The 24,554-nt window shown below is 33.4% G+C and overlaps 2 long non-coding RNA genes across 2 annotated transcripts in view; both read right to left on the bottom strand.

Annotated features, from left to right (window-relative positions):
• Positions 1 to 970, bottom strand: part of LOC142333829 (uncharacterized) — an 85,506-nt gene extending 84,536 nt beyond the window's left edge. Inside the window, exon 1 of the long non-coding RNA XR_012758716.1 lies at positions 395 to 970. This is a non-coding gene — a long non-coding RNA (uncharacterized LOC142333829). The remainder of the gene's footprint in view (positions 1 to 394) is intronic.
• A 128-nt stretch (positions 971 to 1,098) lies between these two features.
• Positions 1,099 to 21,056, bottom strand: LOC142333880 (uncharacterized). The gene is made up of 3 exons (XR_012758736.1): positions 20,814 to 21,056; positions 9,889 to 10,101; positions 1,099 to 1,179 (listed from the first exon to the last, which is right to left on the bottom strand). It is a non-coding gene; the product is annotated as an uncharacterized LOC142333880 (long non-coding RNA).
• Between the last annotated feature and the right edge of the window lie 3,498 nt (positions 21,057 to 24,554).

Genomic DNA, 24,554 nt, shown 5'->3' with positions numbered 1-24,554 from the left:
TGGGTGATGAAACGTAAAGAAATGTGAAATAACCCATACCACATTTTTTGACTTATTACCATAATTTCTTTCTTCACCACAGCTTTAGAGCAGTGGTCTCGAAAGTGGTGTACGCGTACTCAGTTCCGGGGGGTATGCAAAGTAATAGTTGGGGATACAACAAATAAGTAGTATAAATAATTTGATTTTTGACTATATACACACGTGGACGCGCGCGCGCGCACACACACACACACACATAAACACGCGCAACATACACATCATGAAATACAGACAAAAAAGTGTACATCTTACTGTTACAATAAAAAAAACCTTTAAATATTAACAAACAAAAAAAAATAGAAGAGTTGAAATTATGAAATATATATATATATATATATATCAATAAACGTACCTTATTTAACTACACGTACTTCGTTGTATATCCAGCGATGACTAACTAGACCGAGTCGGCTGTTTGTTACATTCGTTCCCTTCCGCGTACAATCGGTCATCTTCGTTCTTAACTATACAACTGTTGACTCATCTTGTTAGCCGAGTTCCAGATGTACATAACAAATTGTTTTTATTACTTTATTTCAAGAGAAGGAAAATAAAATTATATTTTTAAATTAATAAATCTTTTTTTCAAGAGGTCAAATAATTATTAAATTATTCAATAAAAATTAATTTTTGTAATATATTTAACTAAAAATTATTTATTTATTTATTATTATTATTATTTTGGAAAACAATTTTCATTTACCATATAAATAATATCTGTATCTGTAAAACATTGACTGTACCTAATCGATTGATTCATCATTAACGCCCAGTAAAAACTACTAAAGGTAAATTATTGAAAATTTTAATTAATGCACGTTCTTCTTAGGAAGAGCACACTAAGAAATAATTTTTTGAAATTCAGAGTGTTTATGTTTCAAATGTAATAACAATGAAATTTACTTTTTTATAATTTCTTGGTAATAAATTAAGGTATCAACTTGATTTTTGATTCGTCTAATTTTCATATGAATATCTAAAAGCTAACATCTAGATTTTTCGAAATTACAAGTTTAAAGAGTTAAAATTGATTTTGAATTTTTTTTCAAAACCGGCTGTTATTTTTTTTTTTAACTTTTTGGTAAGAGATGAAGATATCAACTTGAGTTTTGGAGTGCTTAATTTTCATGTACATATCTAAAAAAAAAGAAACAATTTCTAGATTTTTCAAAATTATTACACTTAACACTTATTACAAATTTTCCCCATTCCCGACTATACTAAACACGATATTCACTAGATTGGAGCTTGCAAATACTGTTCAGATAAATATCTAAAAACCATTTTCGGGTTTTTGAAAATTTTTGAAGGGTGAGACGATATATAACGCAACGGTTCAACCAACGTAGTTCTCGTAGGTTCAACGTAGTAATATAATTTCTTAGACGGAACCTCTTTCTGAGGTCCTCATATATTGTACGCTCTTCTATTAGATGCTTAATTGTAAGTGTTTTATTGCAAACACCGCACATCGGTCTCTCATCGCCGGTTAACAAATATGAATTTGTTAATCGCGTGTGACCGATTCTAAGTCTGGTCACAGCTACTTGTTCTCGGCGAGTCAACTTCACGTCGCTTTTCCATTTATATGGAGAAGTTTTCACCGAGTTTAATTTTGTATTTAAACTCCTCCACTCAGTATTCCACTTGTTCTTTTACTACGTTAGTTAGACAATTTTTAACGTCTGCCACTCTTACAGGAAATGCATCCAAATCATCGCAGACTGTTGCCTTTCTGGCTGCTTCGTCTGCGCTCTCATTACCTGTAACACCAGCATGCCCTGGAGTCCATACAAATATGCATCGCTGTCCTCGTTGATTTAAAACGTATAAAATGGACAGGATGTTTGAAATTAAGACATCCTTAATGTTTTTGTTCCGAATTGCAACAAGTGCACTTAGAGAATGGGAACAAATTAGCACTCTCTCTTCTAATTAAATAATTAATTTAATTATTTACTACCGCATATTTGAACTTGAACGGGAGTTTTTTTTTTATTATTTCAGCTGATTACTTTAATTTTTTTTTTCATTTCTTGATTCAATTGCATTCATTAATATAATATTAGCTTTGATTAATTACTTTTTTTACTTTTTTCATTTGTATAATTTCTGAATTGTTACTTTTTGAATTTGTAAGTCGCTGTCACTGCTTGTTAGCAATTTTAATTATTACTTTTATTATTTGTCGATTTTATAATTAATTTTAATTTTATTGTAATACGTATTAGTAATTTTTTTTTGTTATTCTTCGCCCGTCCATAAAAAAAAAGATTCTATGAACTTAAATGTAAATTATCGTAAATCTAATAATTAAAAAGCTAACTTAAGTTATGTTACATGTATATTGTTGAAATTGGGATGAAAAAATTAAATATTAATTAATAATTTCGAAAAATAATTATATCATCGGTGTACAGTAATGAATAAAAATAAAATATATTACTTGTTTACGATGCTTTCGTTTACTAAATAGTAGTTATTTCATATGTTTATTCTTTTTTAGGTAGATTTCAATAGAAAACTACCTACTGTAACGGGTACAATGATTCGACATCCGAAAAATTTCTGTATATCTTCGCGTTTCACATCCCGCAGACTCCAAAACCACCGTCAGCTCAAAAGTTTAAAATACATTTATACATGTTATATTTCAGTTTCTTGTGGACAGGATAACTGCCGCAATCACTTTCAAATTGTTTATTAAAAATAACTCGTCCCAAAATCTCAGTCGAATGGCCAAAATCGGACCGTGAGGGTGGAAGTGGGAAAACCTTTTTCGGGAAAGTTATATCGCTACAACTTTCTTATTAAGTAAAATATCGAATTCGTTTAAAGATCCTACTATTCTTTGGATAAGGGCTTAAAACTTATATAAATTTGATGTCAGCAACCGTCGGCCTAGGGGGTGGAAAAAATGGGGGTTCGAAGACAAAAAAGAATCATACCTCCCTTAATAGGCTGTGTCGAATCGGTTTAAAGTGGTCGTTAGTCCTCTAAACATTACCTAAAACTTTAACTGAAATAATTTTTGATATGACCAACCCTTACGGCAAGGCAGACCAAAATCTTGCTGCAATTGTAAAAAAAGGGGCTGTCGTATGCTAAACATGTGAAACTTTTTTTCACATGCATCCGTTGTCGTATCGAGTAAATTTGAAGTTTTTCTTAACTTTAAGGAGGAAGGAAATCTTTTTTTCTTTTTACTTAGCACCGGTGAAATCTATCTCCGCCTTCCGGCGTGCCGAAAGGGATTTTTTTTTTAATTCCTGGATTTAAATAAAGTTAAGGCAGTACGACTAGCAATATTAACTTGCACTGCTGCGGGATAATATTTTTCAAAGTTTACCTATATCTGAAAGGATAAACAGCGATTCTCAATAAGCCTGATTTTAAACAAAAATTTATTCACCTAAGCGGCAACATAGTAAGAGGAATTTTTATAAGGTTATACTTTTTGATTTTATTTACATTTCACATCCTAAGGAAGTCTCACGTTAAAGTTTAGTAATCGCAATAGTAAAATAATATTCTGATCGCGTGTAACTGACCACCGATCGTGATTTAATATAAAATTTCTAATGAAATTTATCTGTAATTTAAGCTATAAATGGAGCGATGAAAATCCCTCTCCGCCTACTTTATAATTACTAACAGTCAGTTACTTCTCGTGAGGGGCGTGAGGCTCTCAAATAGAAAAATGAGATATAACAATCGATCACTCCATTTAAGTTATATTATTTCGACTTTTATAATTCCAGTTCGATCGGTACATTATACTTCATATACTAACTGAAATAAACAGCGTCCTTTAAAGAACTTATTTAATTTCCAACCGGAAAGAAAACATTCATTTAAATTTTAAAAAATCGATATTATTATTATCGTGTGAAATCTGTGACGCCAACTAGTGGATTACAAAAACACAACGTTCTACCAAAAAGAGACGTTTTTGAAATATCAGAAATGTTCCTATTAAAGATATTAATGCATATTTAGATGAAAAATAATGCGAGTATTACCAAACATATTTATTGACGAGTAGTTAATTTAATTATGCAAATACTTTTCGATAACAAAGTTGACTGTAACACAAAAAACTCCAATAAAACCAAGGATCCACCATTCTTCATCGGTCATTAGACCGGTGTGCAACTCAAAGCTATATTAACAAAACAAACATTCGTAAATAAAAACCGTCTCGCAATCACGCGTAATACTCATATCCACATAAAGATTGTTTTTTTTAATTCTACTTGGTTCAATTTTTATTCCTATGTTTTTTTTTTGTTTTTTTATTTGTCTATTACTTAGCGATTTGTTCGAAATGAAAATTTTCGTGAAAATCAATCTGTAGAATCCGTGTTTGAAACATTTCCTGTTTTATTTACTGAAATTTTATTTTAACAAACTTCACCCTTAGCGGTTAAATAAAAAATAAAAAAATTACTCTTGAAAAGTTGTAAAAAGTTTCTTTAAAGTTTTCCTACGATTATTCTCGGTGAATAGATCACGAATAAAAGCTTTCCGTTGGTACCGATTAAAAATCCCGTTAAAAATTATTTACTGTTATTTACGTATGTACATAAATATAAATACATGTGTTTTTAACCGATATTATATGTGAGGACTAACACCGAAAATACACACACACAATATTACCGATAAACAGAAAACTGTTTTCTGATGCGCGGCTTACACAAACAGTTACACATTCACAGGAGAGAAACAGAGAGACAGACACAGATAGATAGATAAATAGAGAGAGAGAGAGAAGAGAGAAATTTTTTTAAAAATATTTCTCAATTTATTTAATTTTTTTTTTTTTTGTCATGCTGACAATATTATAAGTGGTTGGACACCCTATAAATATTTTAATAATATAGCTGAAAGCATGTATGTAATCTTTACAAGTTTCATTAAAATCTGTATTATTTCCCGGGCAAATACGGAGACGCATGACGAGAAAATAAGTTAATTTAATTTGGGATTATATGAAACGTAAACATCTGATAAGCAGCTGCTAGAGTTAACTTTATTAAACGTTCAATAAAGTAGCTACGCAAGCACTGTTATTCAAATTATACTTCAGGTTTATATCTAAAGATTATAAAATCGTTTCGTTATCTTCTATTTGTTAATAAGTCCACTGTAAAAGGGAAAATGAAATAAGAGTCCTGCTTTTCGCTACAAGCTGTAGCAAAAACAAAGGATGTGATCGTTAAGTAACCTTTAATTATTATTAATAAAGTTATATCGTAACATGGAACGATGGTTTTAGTCGATGAAATAACAGTTAAGGCTAGCGGTGAAGACCGTTATTCCTATATTCTATACAATTATTTTTTTTTTTGTCTTCAGTCATTTGACTGGTTTGATGCAGCTCTCCAAGATTCCCTATCTAGTGCTAGTCGTTTCATTTCAGTATACCCTCTACATCCTACATCCCCAACAATTTGTTTTATATACTCCAAACGTGGCCTGCCTACACAATTTTTCCCTTCTACCTGTCCTTCCAATATTAAAACGACTATTCCAGGATGCCTTAGTATGTGGCCTATAAGTCTGTCTCTTCTTTTAACTATATTTTTCCAAAAGCTTCTTTCTTCATCTATTTGCCGCAATACCTCTTCATTTGTCACTTTATCCACCCGTCTGATTTTTAACATTCTCCTATAGCACCGCATTTCAAAAGCTTCTAATCTTTTCTTCTCAGATACTCCGATCGTCCAAGTTTCACTTCCATATAAAGCGACACTCCAAACATACACTTTCAAAAATCTTTTCCTGACGTTTAAATTAATTTTTGATGTAAACAAATTATATTTCTTACTGAAGGCTCGTTTAGCTTGTGCTATTCGGCATTTTATATCGCTCCTGCTTCGTCCATCTTTAGTAATTTTACTTCCCAAATAACAAAATTCTTCTACCTCCATAATTTTTTCTCCTCCTATTTTCACATTCAACGGTCCATCTTTGTTATTTCTACTACATTTCATTACTTTTGTTTTGTTCTTGTTTATTTTCACGCGATAGTTCTTGCGTAGGACTTCATCTATGCCGTTCATTGTTTCTTCTAAATCCTTTTTACTCTCGGTTAGAATTACTATATCATCGGCAAATCATAGCATCTTTATCTTTTCACCTTGTACTGTTACTCCGAATCTAAATTGTTCTTTAACATCATTAACTGCTAGTTCCATGTAAAGATTAAAAAGTAACGGAGATAGGGAACATCCTTGTCGGACTCCCTTTCTTATTAGGGCTTCTTTCTTATGTTCTTCAATTGTTATTGTTGCTGTTTGGTTCCTGTACATGTTAGCAATTGTTCTTCTATCTCTGTATTTGAACCCTAATTTTTTTTAAATGCTGAACATTTTATTCCAGTCTACGTTATTGAAAGCCTTTTCTAGGTCTATAAACGCCAAGTATGTTGGTTTGTTTTTCTTTAATCTTCCTTCTACTATTAATCTGAAGCCTAAAATTGCTTCCCTTGTCCCTATACTTTTCCTGAAACCAAATTGGTCTTCTCCTAACACTTCTTCCACTCTCCTCTCAATTCTTCTGTATAAAATTCTAGTTAAGATTTTATTATACAATTATTTATTATAATCTTACTTCGCTCTCTATAATCTTGAATAATAGACAAACATATTTAGAAAAACGCTCTACATTAAAAATTAAATCGTATTTGGAACAATTAGGTTTGGCGTCCAAGAGGTGATGTGGGCGCAGTGTGGAAGTAACGTGGTCATGGTGGTGTACGTCGAGTTGGTGGGTAAAAGAATTTACAAGCTTTCAGTCGTAGTGATATTGTCTTCTGATAACGAATATGTTTTATCTCTTGCGCAATTGAACAGCAAATAACAAAATTATAAACATTTTTACAAGAAATATCTGTTACAAGAAATAAATAAAAGTTGTATTTATAATAGAGATTTCTTTAAATCTGTTTATATGATCGCTGCATCAGTTTTTGGCAAGAGAAAAACATTTCGGATTATTTAATGCGTTTAAACTGATACGAAAGGTTTTAATTATTCCACTTTCTGAAAATATAAATATTCACTATTACTTTCCCGCCTTGCGCTTATAACAGAGCTATAACTACAGAAGGGAAAGTATAGTAATCGGTCCAGTTTTGGGGTATGCGGTTTTCACCGGAAAAAACAAAAATCCGGATGGAAATTTTCCGGTTGTTGGTATGTACGTGTGTGTGTGTTCGGTGTTAGGTCTCACACCCTTGCCGGCCTCCGTGGCGCGAGTGGTAGCAACTCGGCCTTTCACTCGGAGGTCCTGGGTTCGTATCCCGGTCAGGCATGGCATTTTTCACACACGATACAAAACATTCATCTCATCTCTGCGGATTGAATTGCTTAACTGCGGACCCGGAAGTAAAACAAACCAAAAAAAAAGTCTCACACCCTAAATCACTTCGTATTTCCAGAACTACTCCACCGAATTTGACCAAACTTTGGCATATTACATCTACGACGGTTATTTTTTTTCAAGGTCCGATCGGTCGCGAAATAAAAACCCTCGCAAAAATCGGATGAACCTTTGCGCATATGTGTTACGCAGCGTTTCTAGTAAGGCCTTCAATCACGCCGCGTCACTTCGTTTTGTTCTGAACACGCAGCTAGCGCGTAAACATGTCTACAACAATAGCATCTCCCGCCGAGTGTGAGGTGCGTGCGTTAATTCGATTTCTTCAGGCTGAGGGGTGTAATGCGGCTTAAATTCATCGACGAATAAGTAACTTTAATGAGTGACAGCAAAGTGCGACAATGTGCAGTAACTTTAAAGCAGGACGTACAGATGTTCATGATGCAGGCGGTCTGGGAAGGAAGCGAGTGTCAACCGGTGATCTCGTTGAGCGAGTGGATGAGGCGATTCGAGAAAATCGTCGGTTCACAATTTCTATATTGAGCGATTCGCTTCCTGAAATTTCAATGTCAGCTCTCTACACCGTTGCGAGTGAGAGACTTCAGTACCGTAAACTGTGTGCGAGATGGGTCTTGAGATGGCCGCTGTCCGACCATCACAAAACAATGAGAACGGACGCCTCCCTAACGTTTCTCCAGGGTTACCACAATGAAAAAGTTTTTTTAAACAAAATTGTCACAATGGACGAGACACGGGTCCATTTCGAAACTGAAGAAACAAAAGAACAATCCAAACAGCGGATGCATTCTCATTCTCCCGGTAAATCAAAGAAGTTCTAGCGAACCTTCTCCAACAGAAAGCGTACGGCTACTGTGTTCTGGGACCGGAATGGAATTCTCTTGGTGGAATTCATGGAACGCGGCACGACCATCACTGCAGCCTCATACTGCGTTACTCTTCAACGTCTACGAAGGGCGATTCAGAATAAGCGGAGAGGAATGTAGTCATCAGGCGTTGTCTTTCTCCACGACAATGCTCGGCCGCACACTGCGCTGTGTAACAAAGAAGCTCCTGCAGCGTTTTCGTCGGGAAGTGTTTGATCACCCACCGTACAGCCCGGACTTGGCTCCGTCCGATTTTCACCTCTTTGCTCACACGAAACGCCGGCTAGGAGGACAAAATTTTGGCACAGACATCCAGCTGCAGACCGGCGTAGAAACACGGCTGAAAACACAGGCGGCTCCGTTCTATGACGAGTGTATTGGAAAGTTTGTACCGCGCTACGACAAATGTCTAAATCGGAGTGGCGACTATGTAAAGAAATAGCGTAACTATGTAAGTACTTGTTACAAATAAAAAATTTTTTATTATCACCGTGGTTTTAATTTCGTGACCGATCGACCTTGAAAAAAAAATAACCCTCGTATAATAATCGATGAAATTCTTTTCTTAAAACAGACAAAATTTTGGCTTTGTACATAAGATTTATCGTTAACATTACTTAATACTGGAATGTTATAATATAATAACATGCTAACGTACATTTTGTTGTCATTTTCTGTCGGATATATTTTCAAACAAAATTCAAGAAAATTAGTACAACAGAAAAATAATATAGATTTCTACATACCAGAACCATATGTCAAACTCAGAAGGTAGCAGTTTCTTGGCTTCTTTTGATTTTTTCTGACAAATTTTTGTAGATATATTTTTATTTTAAATAAAAATAAAATTATAAAAACGTTAAAATAAAATAATTAAAACTTTTCTAATACGTTAAAATTGAAAGATTTAAGAAAGCAATTTTTATCTCTAGTGTGTTTCTTTTGAAATCGGTTTCATTATTATTTTTCTTAAGTTTGTTTTATTTTGTTTTCGGCCACTCGACCGATCTATTAACAGCAAATAATACGTTACTTTGACATTCTGATCTGACCTTCTAATTTCACCATTTTTATAGATTAACAACACAAAATTTGGCTTTGACTTTATAAACAAATCAAATTTATAAAATGCAGGACTTCCCTGCAGTCGAACTGTCCCGGAAATCAACACATTATATCACGTTGGCTACAGTATTTTTGTAATGAAAATTATTTTTGTATAAATTAATTTCTACTAACCAACAATTTAAAAAGTGTAAATCCTAGTACTTTCGGAGCTGTAACTCCATCTTCAGGTATGTTAATTTAAATTCAAATAATCCATAATCAAAATTATATATATATATATATATATATGAGAACAATTTAAGAAAAATGATAGAAAAGTATCATAACGAAGAGAAGTACTAAAGAATGACAAAGATAATCATAGGCTGTTAACAGTATAAAAAAATTAAAATATCTTTTTCAGGGTCTTTTACAGAAAATATAATATAATTAAACAGGAAATTCTAATATTTACGTAAAAATTAAGAAAAAACGTAGTAAATAATAAAAAAACAAATATATTACTGACCTTATAATAGCTAGTGGATGTTGATATACAGGCATCATAACATTTCTAATATAATTTCTAAAGAAATGTCCGAGGTCCCCCTCGGACCTCGGTGGTCCCCCTCGGTGTGTAAATATATCAATTCCATACCAGACTGCAATATCCTCATCTGAATTATTACATTGAAATAAAGCAATCGTTAAGATGAGTTAAATTACATTCTTTAAAAAACATCTGAAAAAAAAAGATTATAATTCAGTTTGTTTGTAATATATTGTGAATTATAAGATTTAACACACGCATTGTAATTATGCAATATTAAGGAGGTTTTTTTGTAGAAATTTTGTTAAAGACAGAATAATCCTCTGTTGAACTGAAGCATAAATAAATAAAATTTTTATCCTGATCGATTCATAACAACACATTATATAGATGATTTCATAAACGGTACTCGTATACTATTCCGTGTAAAAAGAAAAGGAACTGTGGCAGCCTTTGCCGGATGAATCGTAGAAAGCCAAGGTAAAACCATCCAGATTAGCGTCACAAAATAACCGTTTACATGTATTTATATTTTAAGTTTATTAATAAGAAAGTGGAGATTGAAATTCCTGGGTCGTGTGTACAGAATGGACGAACAGCGACTAAATAAACAGATTTTCATTAAAATCTGTGAACAAAAGAGCGACTTTGGGACCTACAACGATGAAAAAAGAATTATAGAACTTAGGGATCCGTGAACAGGAAACGAAAGATAGAAAGCTAATCTGACAAAAAATACGTAAAATTGAGTTAGAAATGTGCGATGAAGGAAAAGACATACCAAAGTGAAACGGTAAAAAAAAAAATAAATGCCAAACATATATAAAGAACAAAAGAATGTTGAAGGAAATGAAAAAGAAAGCGGAAGAAATGACATTTGTGTGGTTTGTAGTCGGCCTAAATGCAAAAAATAAAAACATGAAATAATGTTACGGTATTTTAATGGAGATACAAAGTATAAAAAATAACTAACAATTTAGAAGGCATAACGAAAATTATTTTACTCCATATTTACGTACATATTAATAATAAGCTGAATAAGGTGCAGAAAATTTAGAGTTTTTTAAACATTTTCAATTATTATTTAGAAATTTATTTTCAGAATTAATATTATGTTTTAGTAAAACAGAATATTTTAATTCTATTTAAAATAAATTGTCGGGAGAAGTTTTTAAACGATTTGGTAATCTATTTAAAATCGCAACAGAAGCATAAGGCCCTTTGTCGTAAGCCAAAGTATTGCGCTGAGTTAAATGAAACCGGTTCTAATATCGGCAACAGATCTGATTACGAGATCATGGATACCGTCGTTCTTTGGTGGTTGGGTTTCAATTAACACCGATCTCAGGAGCGGCTGACCAGAGACTTTAAAGACTTTAGTTCATTTACATTTATACACGTCATCCTCATTCATCCTCTGAAGTAATATTTTACGGTGGTTCTGGAGGGTAAACAGAGAAAGAAAGAAATTCTTTATCGGCATTAACCGGTCGAGGTCTAGCGGTGAACTTATCATAGTGAATCATTTGATTTCGAAGTCAAGAGTTCTAAGATTCAAACCCTAGTAAAGGCAGTTAGTTACTTTTATACGGATTTGAATACTAGATTGTGGATACCGTGTTCTTTGATGGTTGAGTTTCATTTAAACACACATCTCAGGAATAGTTGATGCGAGACTGTACAAGACTACACTTCATTTACATTCATACATATCATCCTCTGAAGTAATACCTTACAGTAGTTCCAGAAGCTAAACAGAAAAAGAGAGTTCTATTATCAGATTTGATAGCACGGATATTGTTATTTTTTTAAAAAGGGACTATTTTTGGAAAAGAATGCACATTCATAAATATAAACTCAAGGATAACTAAAAATATTTCATTTTCTAAATATCAATCTACACGATTCATATTTATCGTCGCCAAACAATTTTCTAGCAGCCTATTTATTCATTTTGAAAATTTGTTTTAACTTTTTAGGGAAACCGTAAAGAGGTTTACTATACTTTAAAATTCAATATACATAAGTATAGTACATATTCAATAATTGTCAAGCGTAAAGTTTTATAAAATACTTCATACGCGTTTACTTTGCCGTTTTTAATAAATTATCAAACGATTTAAAAAATCTTAGAGCCATTTATTTAAAATACAGACGGTTCAAGGAGCGACACAATCTCACGGAAGAATGTTTTCTTCTTTTGTTGCAAGTTTAATCGGGTAAAACGGGTTACAAAATGCAGCAGAATATATTCGTCGCCTCCCGATACATTAGATGTGCCAGTTACGCCCAGACCCAGAACGCCTTCACAGAAAAGTAGTTCTCCATCAAGCGGCAGAATCAAGAGTCAGGGAATGCGATAGACGCAGCCAAAAGCGCTCGACCGAAAACGGTAGCATCAGAAAAGTCGATCGGCGTGCAAGCTTTATATTCTGTTAGTGCCAAGAAATCTGTGCGACGTCTATCTAACCGTTTTGATCTTTTTTGGTAACGCCCGCACGGCATGGAACAAGCGTTTAAAGATGCGTTCACGCAGAATTGCTGTCGTTCACGAGTCGTTACCTGAAGACACTGGAAAAGGTGTAGCTTTCTGTCAGCGGTTCACGTCATAACTCGGACGGGGATGAATTCGACGATCGGTTTCGATCCGACGAGGCACGGTTCCAGCAATACGGAACTACCATGAACGCACAGAATTCACGCATCTCGCGTACGGAAATCCACATCGGTGCACTAGTCTCCTCTCCGCGGACAAAAAATGGGAGTTTCGCGTGCAATATCAGCAGTCGAAACTTCATACATTCTTTCCGGCACTGTGAACTATGAGCGCTACACACAGACAGAGCAACAATTTGTAAACACTATACCTCCAGACCGGATAGATTACACGTGGTTTTAATAGGACAATGCTACCGCTCATATAGCCGACTTTCTTGTATCGGTGTTTTCGTGGACAATAGATTTCGAAGGGATTGTGGCCCCCTCGGTCTCCTGATTTATCCTTTCCTGACTTTTTCTTGTGGGGGGATACCTTAAGGATGCCGCTTACAAAACTCATCCTCACACCGTTCCTGAATAGCAGAGCGAAATTAAACGATGTGTCGCGAAACACATCGTTTAAAACGATGTTTTAAACGAAAAATATCTATTTTTCGAAGCGAATGAATTATCAACCCCACGAATTACAAAACGGTTTATTTCAGTATTTTTTTCTGCAATCTAATGTTTTAAGTAGATTTCAAAAGATAAGCTACGTATTGCAATGGATACAATGATTTGATTTCAGGAAAATTTCGACATATCTTGGCGTTTCACAGCCTCAGACCCCAAAACCACCGTCAACTCAAAATTTTATATATGTATATTTCAATTTCTTGTGAACACTATAACTGCCGTAATTTTTCAAATTGTTCCTTAAAAATAACCCGTCAGAAAATCTCGGTCTAGTTCGTTAACGGCCAAAATCGGATCATGGGACTGGAAATGGGGGAGGGCCTTTCGAAAAAACAAAATATCGCTGTAACTGTCTTATTAAGTAAAATATCGAAAAGTTTTTACTATTCTTTGGATAAGGATTTTTTTTAAACTTATCTAAGTAAAGCTTTATGATATTATTTAATTTTATATTATTTTAATATTTTTTCTGATGCCTTTCCCTCAAAAATTATTGCATACCAGCACGAAGCCGACTAAACTATAGCTGATATTCAGCCCTGAAATTAGTCTTTTTACTCTGTTCATCGCATCGAACGGTTATATCGTGTCATAATAAACGTAAAGAAATCAACTTTATATGTTATCACTTATATATCTTGCACGACTTGTATAACACAGAAGTCACAGATCAGGAATTTATAATGTAATAACTTGTTCAAACGCTTCTTCATTCTGTTTAGCGCTGGTAAAGAAGCAATCGAAGAAAGACACGATGATATCGTCGTTTCCAACTTGTAATTCTGTGTTTTGTAATTCATTTTTTGTGAGCAAGCGAACAGTGAAACTAAAATCGGTAGATGATAATCTCATGTTCATACTAATATTATGAGCGCGACATGACGCCAGAAAATCAGAGAGAAGTGAGCCGTACAGATTCAGATGATATTATTGAACTGAAAAACGATTGTCGCAACATTTCGGGAACAAAAGAATCTACTAACAGAATTGATGGAGCTTGGGACTGCAGCGATATCAGAATCTTATTATGAATTGAAGGATGCTAAACAAATCAAACGGTGCAGGCTGCTCTCGATGGCTGTTATTCGTCTGAATGAAAATGCATAATCTTACCCTGTAGGCCACTTAAAGACTTTAGTTGTCGGTTCAAGTTGGAGATTTTTATTGTCCGGACATGCTTGAGTACCTTCTCTTTATTAAGATAAAGATTTGTCTGTTAATCGGTATAATGAACTAACAAGGTGCTCAGAAATGGACGGGTGGTGCATTTCAAAATTCATTTCTACAAAAGTCGGTGTTGTGGTGCAACAAGTACCCGAGAGTGGAAAGCGACTAGACGAAAGTTTAGTGCAGATATGTTTGTAAGATATAGCGATCCAAATAACAAAATATTTAGACAACGTTTTTTTTTTTTATTACCAGAAATCATAAACATGCTACATTTGTCTATACATTGAGGAGAAAGGACTTTTCACGATAGCTTTAGATTTTTACTAAAGTAAAACTTGCCGGTTTTTATCCGTTTGTCCTAACATCGCATAAGAAGAGCCGAACAATTTTTTGTAATTAAGAATTACATTAAACCCGATTGAAGTTTAGATATTTATTTTAAAACACGATAGATAATCGCAGCCGATACGATAATTTTTTTTTATTTCTAATTGCTTAAGAAGAAATTGTAGTTTGAAAAAAGTCAATAAAATATTTATAGACATTTATACATGTCCAATTGCTTATTTGCCGTAAACAAAGGATCGAATGCGACAAGATACGTGATACAAGTCCCACAAGACGGCATTGCCGTTCTCAAGAAAAAAGCATTTCACGACGGGCATAATAAGGAAAGCGAGGGCTGAAGCGATTACCCGTTGTCTTCTACCCAGAGTAGGCCACCCCACTAAAACGCAGGAAATCTTTCACCTGTACAAGCGACACCTTCGCTCTGTTCAACACTGGGACCGGTCGCGTATGTAAATCAATATTCTTAATGAAAGCGAAAGCAATTTTATCTCTTGCATCTGTTGTGCTTTATATGCATCACCGCATTGTGATTGCGACAGATTATGTAATTAAACAACTTCTGCTAGGTCACAGATAACGAATCGCAAAACGTACCTCACAGTCGCGAACAGTAACATCATGCGATGCATCGACTCCATGTACGAAATTTAAACCGTCACTTGACCTAAACATTCTCCCATCTAACAGCCAATCGTCAGTCACCAGATGCGTAACAACAGAAGAGTTTTTGTAAAGTTTTCATATATAGCCCTATCCTTTTTCACAAATAAGTCACACTGATATCTATGACTAGATGTCTAACAGAAATTAAATTTTGAATAATCTCAAAACTGTAACCGATTTGTATAACAAAAACAGTTTACCTCATTTTGTTCTAAGTTAGTAACTCACCGGGTCGGTCTAGTGGTGAACGAGTCTTCCCAAATCAGCTTATTTGGAAGTCAAGAGTTCCAGCGTTCAAGTCTTAGTAAAGTCAGTTACTGTTATACGGATTTAAATACTAGATCGTGGATATCGGTGTTCTTTGGCGGTTGGGTTTTTTCAATTACCCAAACATCTCGGAAATAGCCGAATTGAGACTGTACAAGACTGCACTCCATTGAAACTCATAAGCAGCATCCTCATTCATCCTCCGAAGTATTATCTAAACGGTAGTTACGGGATGCTAAACAGGAAAAAGAAAGTTAAAATGTTCTAAATAAGTAATCGTTTTCTGTATGTCTGTCCAAATACGAATCTGAACTAGAATAGTTAAGAGAACTTCCGAGAATTAATTATAATTTAGATTTGTCAAATGAAAACCCCAAAGGGTGTAGAATAAAGTTGCTCGCTTCCTTAGGTTTCTGGCCTCGCAGAGGATGGCTAAAGGAGTTTGTTGCTCTAATAGACAGAGTGAAACCCGGATGGCTAGGGGCCGGTTTGGGCGTTTACTTCACCAAGGTAGGCGTTTTGGCATCGAGCCACGGTTAGTTTAGTTATTCGTCTTCAATACAGAAGTAGAATAAGTTAGAAATTCGGTGATGGAGCTAAAGTGCGGGAGGGTGAAGGTTTCCTCGTTCCCAAAAACGAATCAGAACAGAGTAAGTTAGTGTTTGTTTCGTGTTAAGATTTCATAATTGTCTTTGACAGACTGAGATGGATTTGGATATATGTTGAACAAAACTGTCGTTGTTGCAATAATCATTTATTAAAGAAGTAAAAGAATAAAAATGTAGATGTTTCTAGTAAAGTCGAATGAAATCTTATATATAGATAACGATGTCTAGTTTGAAACTGAGTTATGGGAAACGGTTATTTTGTTACCTTCGGTCACAAAATAACCATTTTCCTGTTATATAATCAAAATTTCCCATAACTCAGTTAGGCGCGTGGATCACGCTTCCGCGAAACGGTTATTTAATTAGTTGAGAGTTACAAATAAGAGTAGATGAGCAAAAATTTGGAAAAGCCAGTAACGAAAGGGATAGTAAAGTTGAATTAAAACACAGGAAATGTCTGCCCAGGAATTCGCATCGATGGTATCCCGACAGAGGCCAAACTAATACTGTGATACGTAATCAAAGTCAGAGGGTCTATAAGATGATCTCCGGTAAAGCCCATCAGAACTAGGAACGTAAGGGGTGTTATGGCGTCCGAGATCTTCCTCTACGAGGGTGAGGATGTACGTGAATGTATTTATGTATTTTCAACTTTTTCGAATGATAATAATTTTCGTCCATAATCCCTAATAAGAAAGTCGAGGAAATGGACTTTTACATTACGGTTTTACGTTACGGGTTTTTATCTTACTGAAAAATAAAACTTTTGTTTTATATGAATAAATATATTTGAGTCGACTACAAAAACCGTCTCACTGGCCTGTTACTTATGAAGATAGAAATAATTAATTTTGTATTATATTTTCAGAACGGATAGCTTTTTTTTAAAGTAACAATGCAAAAAGGAAAAGCTTAAGATCGTATCGTAAATATTAATTATGACAGTCGTGTAATCATTGACTTTTTTCTTAGAGAAAGTAATTTACTCGGCGTTTTAAAATATCACTGCACGAATAATAAACGTTTAAAACTTGTGATTATCTCGATTTAAGTTACTACTTAAAAAATTATGAAGTTATCCAAATAAATTTAAAATTAAGCAGTTTAGGTCGTAAAAAATACGTACTTACAGAACCATTAGATCGTTTCAAATCATATAATTCACAACAAATATCGGTAAAAATACACAGACATGTGTACATGTATATTAGGTACGACACAAAAATTTGATTGTAACAAGTTTTCTGTGAAAATATGAATTATTCTACTGTTATTTTTTACCGCTCTTATATTAACTCGCTCTTCGACTATACGTGAAATTCACGGTACGGAACCTTCCGATCGAATTTTGAAGCCCTTCCGCTTAACCATTCGCTCTGTAATTTTTCATACAGGTTTGCTCCTGATAATGACATATTTTAACAACATTTACAAGTCTCTAAGACGCACCTAAGTTGCTAACTGAAAAAAAAATGCCTCTCGAACTTACGCAACCTCGTTTACATGCATATTTTCTTAGTGATAGAATTATCCGTGTTTAATTTATCCATTAAACATGAATAATTCGTAACATGATATTGTCGTTTCAATCGATTAGATTGAATGAACGTATTTTTTCTACCGCCGAGAAAAAAATTCAAATTTCATATAATCGCTCAAACCTGTGCGCTAGTGCAGCTGCAAAGTATCAACTTTTGAAGACTAAGAAGTAGAAATCAAAAAATAAATAAAAACAACTTTTTTAAAAAACAGTGTTATATTAAATGAACTAAAACATAGAAATTAAAAAAAAAAAAATTAAACACATTACTCTTAAATTAAACGTGCTAAAAGGTAAAAAATAATTTTAGGACGATATCTCAGAATGGATTTGACAACAAGCTTTGATGATGATATGTAAGATTATGTGAAAGTCATAGCTTCAAGTTAAAAATTTGATGTTTTTGTCAATTTTTTCATACGCGTGATGAATGGCCCAAAGAGTGGGGTGCCCATGTTAAAGTACAAATCTTTGCATTATTAAGTAGTATACTAATTATTATAGTTTTAGTTTTTTTTTTTTTTTAATTAATATTGGTACCAATTTTAGGCAATTTTAAAAATGCTCAATACAAAAATCTATTTCAGTTAGATTTTATTTATCCTAGCTTTAAATTATTTACATTTTGTTACTAATAATAATATTTTACGTTCAATAAAATTTTAAACTAAAAAAAATTTATTCAGGATTATTTTATATATATATATATATATTTTGTTTTAATTAAAAAATTTCAGAGTATATGCATCCAGTTTAAACAGATCGAACCTCAAGTCCCATGCAAATACAATACAAGGACAGAACGGCGTATAATAGGTATGTGAAATCAATAAAACCAGGCGTAAATGGAAATTCTTTGGAAATAACTAAAACCAACAATATATAATGAATAAAGAATAAAAATTTAATAACAATAATACTTGCCCGGTACTAGTACTTGTATTGTACAGTTTTACTTTATTCTAATTTACTTGTTAAGTTTTTATATCGCTAAATAACAAGCCTTTAATTCAATAGCAAACAATATATGGAACACTGAGGAAGTTATTTAAAGTGCAGTGTTTTAAATCTGTTTATTTACACAGATCACAACGAATGTGGACAGTTTTAAATTTGTTAATCGTATTTGATGCGTAACAACACATCTACTGTTCATTAATTATTTAAGAAAAATACTTAAAAATTGGCTTAATTTACAAACAGCAAATTTTGATCCTGACGAGCCATCTTGAAAACTTGTTTAGAATTGCAGATTCAATGACAAATATTGATAATTTTCTCAAATTTATTTTGATTAGGGTTTTGAAAAAGAATTTTTATTTTTATTATTAGAAACGAGTTGTTTTTAAAATCACTGAAACTTCGAGGTTTATGTAAGCTTCCGAAAAACAACGACAAATATTTAAATGTATATACTTTTTCTTTTTAAGAAAGAACGAGTATCAACAGCTACGGTCATTAGCCCGGTGAAAATCGATAGCGTATGAAAAGTTACCGTAGCTGACCGGGATTCGAACCCAGAACCATCTCGCTATTTAAATATTGTTTTATTAAATTACGTGAAAAAAAGATTAATATGACTCAATCTTTTAGTTAATTTTAATGAAAATATATTTGCAAATATACCGAACTAGATATTACATTTTATTATAAATTTAGATTTTTTTAGATATAATTAACATAGCACAGTTCAAGAGAATTAATCTAAGTTATTTCAATTATGTCCATTTTATACACATCTTTTAATGGACTTCAGAAACCTATCGTACATACATTGCATTTTTTTTCTTTCACCTCTGGGACCACCGCTAGGTAATGCTTCAGAAGATGAGATGAATAATTTGTAGCGTGTGAAAATGCCATGTCTGACCGAGATTCGAACCCGGGACCTCCGGATGAAAGGCCGAGGACTACCTCTCGCGATACGGAGGCCGGCAAAAATTAAACTATTTAGATATCTCTATATGTTCTGCGAATATCTCGTCTGAAGCGTAGTAAAATAATCCTAAAATAAGATAGAGGCTGCCGATGCAGCTTTTAGTATCTTTCGTAATTTTTTTAGGTTCAGTTCAAAATCATATTAAACTGCTATTCAAAAAATGAATTTTTCGATTATAAGCAGGCATTTTCAACAAAGTAAAAAATAAAAATAAAAAATGTTCGTTTTTATTATTTATATACGTAACGTTTTACATCCTCTGTATGTCCCGAAAGAGAAGTAATATTACATCGTATAAGTTAAACGAAATTTTAAGTTATCTCATTATATTAAACTACTAAATTTACTACGGGGTTTAACATTTAGGTCGCGTAAATGTTAGATACGGCGTTAAACTGATATTATGATTTTAAATGAAGGTATCGCAAGTTAAGAAAGGACGGAGTATGAAATTGTCCTATAGTTGTCGGGATGATGAGAGAGAAGAGAATGATGTAACGTGTGCGAAACAGAAAGATCGAGTGAGTGAGGAACAGGCATGAGACACGACTAAAATTAATGGAAGTAATGTTGCAGAATACTATGAAAGTTATTGTAACTTGGTCTAGCCGAATAGCCGGACATGTCTTCCTGCCAACGATTCTCCATTACATCCAGCTAACTCAGCGATATACACGTGTTAACCTGTATATGTACCAACTACATATGAATGCACAAGTGGTATTGCGGTTGAATGTGCGTTTGTTCACACAATTATCTACAAGATAAAATTAAACGAAAGAAAGAACGAAATAGTAAGACTTGTGGATGAAATTTACGTAAAAACTTATAGGCGTAAAATATTATAATATATGACTACGTTAATAATGAATCAAAATATTTGCATATATGTACAGTATAATAGAAGTTACTGAAACAATAAAGTTGCTATACTTAACGGCAATTGGATAAAGCTTACAAATTAGCATCTGAATAGTAAAGTTTTAATTAATAACAAAATTTAAACTGATTTGTTAAGTAGTAAAATATTAGACTTATTCAACCGTACAAAGTACCAAGTTACCATAAATACAACCAAATTAATCTTAAAATTTACAGTTTTTTTTTGTTTTATTCTTAACTGATTATTTTATTATTTTTTTTATTCAATTTAATTTTGATTAGTGAAATGAGTTAAATTAACATACATTACCTGAAGAGTTAAACTGTAGAATTAATGCCAAGTAGTAGTTGATTACATTCAGCCTTACAATTTGTGTCTATAGAAATTACATTATTTCCAACGTTTATAAAACTTAATATTTTATATATTAAATTTTTAAAAAATAAACGAAACTAAACAATTTTCGACATCAACAACAACACGCGTAAAACGAGAAAATACATTAAACTCTATTACATATTAAACATTACAAAAATTAAATCAGAAACACGTAACACAACACGCACGTCTCATTTTTTAATTCAACAGTATAATAAGAATCCGTCAGACAGCGCGCTTTCAGTCATTCCCCACCCCGTCGATGTTCAGTCTAATGTTCGGTTTTGTTCATAGACAACACATGATACCTACCTAATTTTTGTACTAGTAACTAACTGTTCTTTGTAGTTGTATAACCGCACGTCAAGCAAATAAAATACGAATTACTTTGTTTTAACATTACTCCATCAGTTTGATGTTCATCTTTATATTAGTAAAAAAAAATAAAATAAATGCCATAAATGTATTCGTAAAATAAATATAGTACATTAAATAATACCAGTGACATGTGCAAACATGTTAAGTTTAAGTGAGAGTTGTAATAAAGCTTTAATTTCTCTTTTTATATATATGTATATATCTACATAAAAGCGCAGGATGTAATCTTAAAGAAATAGAAAAATATATTAACTGCGTTCATCGCTTATTTGTTACCGTAGGAATACAAATGAAGGTTTATATAGTGTAATCACCCCTTAGTAAGACAATAACCGAAACATATAGTTACTATATTAAACGACTTAAGAATAATCAATTCTATATTTTTATTTATAACAATCGGTTCTTACGATAATGAAAAAAATTTAATTTGTCTTTCACTACTCCTCAAAATCGTAATTAATGGCCCAAGTTTTTAATACATGACCTGCAGATGAATTTCACAAAACTCTAACACCAAAACCTTTTCGTTAATTTTTTATTTGAAGTGCTGTCCATCGTCAGCTGTTTTATAATTATTGAATACTTCATGTAGAATTTGAATTTGTAGTTTCTACAAATTACAATTTCTACATGAAATATTTTTATATCAGGTGACATAATTAAATGAAACTTGTACTATTTTGGTCGGATAATATATAAACGAAATACAATTCCCAAAACTAGAATAGTTTTTTCTTGCGATACCCATAGGGTTGGTCTAGTGGTGAATGCGTCTTCCCAAGTCAGCTGATTTAATAACTATTGAGTTTAATAATAATTAATTTTTTTTTCGGATAAATAATTATTTTTATTATATAACTTTAATAGGTATATAAAAAATTAAAAGCTTTTATAAAGAGATGATTCAATTGAAATCAAAAGGAGTTATTTTTAGTCGCCTACAGAAATATATGACTTTTAATTAACTTTTAAAAAAGAAAGTTTGCCGTAAAAAAATGTAACGTTTAACACAACTGTTATAATTATTATAGGGTTATATATATATATATATATATATATATATATATATATATATATATATATATATATATAGGGAATTTCCCACTGGGATTTCCTATTAAATTGCATATATAGATTTTTAAAAGTACATAAAATTTTATTTCATTATTAACTTTTTTTAAATTTTATTATTGACTTATTATTTATTGTTATTTTTTTTACAATCAGAGATAATAATTATTAATAAATCAATATATTTAAATTGAAAGTAAAAGGAGATGAAGTCTGATTCGAACCGATATGCCTTCCTATTGTAAGATCCTAATATTTAATTAATTAAAATTTTATTAAGCTGTAACTCTGGAACCGATAAAAATAAGTACCGCTTATGATATATCCTCGAAAAGCTCTCAACGAGGGCTTACTTCGATTAAGAAAAAGTGAAAAATACTTATTTTTGATCGGTTCCAGAGTTATAGCCAAATAAAATTTTAATTAATGAAATATTTGGCGAGGGGGCGGAAAATCGCAATTTTTTTCGTTTTTAGGCCACATCTCTTGAACGGAGGGTCAAAACCTATGAAAAAAATCACATCGGCTAAAAAAGCTTAGATCGCCTTTAAACGCGTATATCCGGAGTCTGGCGAAATTTTCGTTTGCGCGATCGACCGCAGACTCGGTGTGGTGAAAGTAGAGATCGGAAATTGGACTTAGCCCGTATCGGGAATACGAGTGCTGTTATCCCTTCCCTATCGGGGCTCGCTTGTCTGTATCGAGTTTGGTCCGAATCGGTTTGTCCGATCGCGAGTAAATGGGTTTATTAATTTTTTTGAAAATGTATAACTTTTTTTCGGACGAACCCTAAGGTTTACGCAATAATGTTACGGACAAATGTTTTTGGGCTTGCAAAAAGAAAATTTTTGGTTTTTTGTTTGATCGCGATCGGACGAGCGGTTGTCTAGATACGCGTTTCCGACCGTATTCGGGCAGGGGCCCGATTGTGGGGGGGATAATTTTGTTACCGATCGGAAGCCGAGTCGAATCGGAACGGCAGATTTTTTCACGTGTCGATAGGCCTAACGGTTGCCGAGTTATTGGCGGTGAAAAATCGGCAAAAAAGCTCCCTTAGCCTAGAAAAACGCCCTTACTGCGTCGAAGCGATTTTTCCAAAATCGTTGTCGTCACAGTTAAAAAGTCGAAAAAAACCCCAAAAATACTAGATTTTCTGCTGAATTTTTTGACAGCAGGCACGTTTTTGTCGCGCGACGAGGGTTCGGGCAGTTAAGTTTTGAAAAACGGCCTTAAGGGCTGATTTATAAAAAAATCGTAAACGAACGAACCGAGCGTCAAAGTAAGAGAAGGAAGCTACCCAGTTGGTAAAGTCGGCTCGGAAATCCGATTTTTCAACTATAAATGGATTATCTCTAACCGTTATCGGTATAGAACAGTGCCGTTAACTGAACCAAAACCGATAGTAGGATCGAGTTGAAAATACGGTAGACTGTTGAAAGCGATCGGTCGGCCGGTTTTTCGGAAATTCAAGTACGAAATCCGATTTCACGTTGTCTCAGGCGAAATCCAAACTTACAGCGTTTCCGTATACCCGACATATGCATTATGACGGAGAGAAACCGTTCACGACTAAAAACGAGATTCGCCCAAGATAGGGTCAGGAATGATGAACTAAAAAAGAATTCTCAGCCGGCAACACAAACAGCCTCGCTCTATCCCTGTCTCTCGCTCTCTCAGAGAGAGAGAGAGAGCAAGTGTGTGTGTGTGTGTGTGTGTGTGTGTGTGTTGTGTCGTGTGTGTGTTGTGTGTGTACATTAAATAGTCAATTGTCAATGTCTCTCTCTCACACTTTCTCGCCCTCTCTCTCTATCTGTGTCTATGCGTGCGCGCGTGCGCGTGTATGTGTATGTGTTAATGTGTATGTACACTATATATATATATATATACATATATATAGTGTACATATGTACTCTGTTGTCATATTCACTCACTCTCTCTCTCTCTCTCTGTGTTTGTGTGCGCGCGTATTTCTATTGTAAATATGCTTACTGTAAACTTAGTAATCGGGAGTGTGTGCATTGGTGTGAGGTTGATGGATGTTGCCGGGCTAGACGCACATTCTTACTCTGTTATTATTGGCGCGGAGGGGATAACGTGATGCGCACTGCTGATCTGCGCACCTCGCTGCAGACCGCTTAGCAACAACCGCCTCACCTTGTAATCTCCAGCTGTTCCATTGAAACGGCTTTTCTATAATTACCACCCTTTTCTGTTAATGTA

Source organism: Lycorma delicatula, chromosome 13 (genome assembly GCF_047948215.1).
Source record: "Lycorma delicatula isolate Av1 chromosome 13, ASM4794821v1, whole genome shotgun sequence".
Taxonomy (NCBI): domain Eukaryota; kingdom Metazoa; phylum Arthropoda; class Insecta; order Hemiptera; family Fulgoridae; genus Lycorma; species Lycorma delicatula.
This window is presented reverse-complemented; position numbering and strand designations above follow the sequence as displayed.